This window comes from Olea europaea, chromosome 14, assembly GCF_002742605.1.
Source record: "Olea europaea var. sylvestris chromosome 14, O_europaea_v1, whole genome shotgun sequence".
Taxonomy (NCBI): Eukaryota; Viridiplantae; Streptophyta; class Magnoliopsida; order Lamiales; family Oleaceae; genus Olea; species Olea europaea.
The window spans coordinates 12,360,657-12,362,537 of record NC_036250.1 but is presented as its reverse complement, the minus strand read 5'-3'; positions in this window follow the sequence as shown (position 1 = coordinate 12,362,537).

The window sequence follows — 1,881 nt, the reverse complement described above, 5'->3', positions numbered from 1 at the left end:
AAATCCAGATATCAAATGAATAGATACTTTCAACGAAAAAGGAACGTAGATAGTGTTGATGAGGGGTATCGAATAATGTGGATGTTGATGAGGGGGCATCGAATAATGTGGAGTTTGATGTCACAAAACTTCCAACTGATCCTGTTCTAAGGATACCAATTTTGGATTACAATGCTAACATCCGAGATGAAGTTCGAAGAGCATATATTTTAAAGGGTCCTTGTCAGCCCTAAGATCATGACTTTCCAAAATGACAATTTGGAGTAACAATTAGACGATTCAATCCTTCGTGTATTAAAGAGTTCGGTAGTTGGTTGGAGTATAGTGTAGAGAAGGATGCTGCTTATTGTTTGTATTGTTATCTTTTCAGAACAAGTTCTGAAAAACAAGGTGGAGGTGAGTCTTTTGTTGGCGAAAGTTTTACATATTGGAAAGATAAAAAAAAAAAAAAAGGCTTCATACTCATGTTGGACTTTATGATAGTGCACATAATCAAGCTCGCATTAAGTGTGAAGTGTTGATGAATCAAGAGCAACACATTCAATCAGTTTTCTACAAACAGTCAGAATAAGCAAGAAATGCATATGTTACACACCTTAATGCATCCATTGATTGTGTTCGAGTTCTTTTGCCACAAGGGCACTCATTTCGAGGTCATGATGAATCTGAGGATTCTTCCAATCCAAGTAACTTCTTAGTGGAATTGCAAATTTTGGCTGCTCATAATGAAGCTATCAATGCCGTCACATTGGGAAATGCTCCCCACAATTGCAAATTGACATCACCTGATATTCAAAAGGATATAGTAAATGCTTGTGCTATTGAAACAATCAATGTTATTATCAAAGATGTTGGCGACTTACTATTTTCTATTCTAGTTGATGAATCTTGTGATGTGTCAATGAAGGAGCAAATGTCTATTGTTTTACGTTATGTAGACAATAGTGGGCATGTCAATGAACGCTTCATAAGGATTGAACATGTTACAAGTACCACGGCTCTATCACTTAAGGCTGCAATTGATAAGGTATTTTCTAGATATAACTTGAGTATGTCTAGATTGAGAGGACAAGGTTATGATGGACCAAGTAATATGCAAGGTAAGTTTAATGGTCTGAAAACACTCATTTTGAAGGAGAGTCCATGTGCCTTTTACATTCACTGTTTTGCTTATCCATTCCAACTTGCGCTTGTGGCTGTGGCAAAGAAGAACATCCCTATTACTAACTTCTTTCGTGTGGTTGGGAACGTGATAAATACTGTCGGAGCATCTTCCAAGCGTTGTGATCTTCTTTGAGAAAAACAATTAGACTTTATTGTTGAGGCATTGGAAAAAGGTGAGATTTTAAGTGGACGGGGACTTAATCAAGAAACGACCCTTCAGTGCTCTGGTGATACACGATGGAGTTCACATTATTTCTTTGGTCAGCTTGCTTGCCATGTTCTCTTCTGTTTTAGATGTACTTGCAATGATTGTTAAAGATGAATCTTGTTCTTGTGATCAAAGATCTAATGCAACAAATTTATTGGAGTTGATACAAAGATTTGATTTTGCATTTAATCTACAGTTGATGAGAAGTGTGTTGGGGGTGTCAAATGAACTGTCAAAGGCATTGCAAAGAAAAGATCAAGATATTGTGAATGCAATGCAATTGGTGAGATTGTGCAAATGACGACTCCAAATAATGAGAGACGAAGGGTGGGACTCCTTTTTTGAAGAAGTATGTTCTTTTTGTCAACAACATTACATTCATGTACCCAACATGGATGATATATTTGTTCGCCTTCCAATTCGTGGTCGCCCTCAGCGTAATTCTCCAGAAATTACAAATTTACATCATTATCGAGTAGATTTGTTCTACTCTGTCATCGATTTACAAC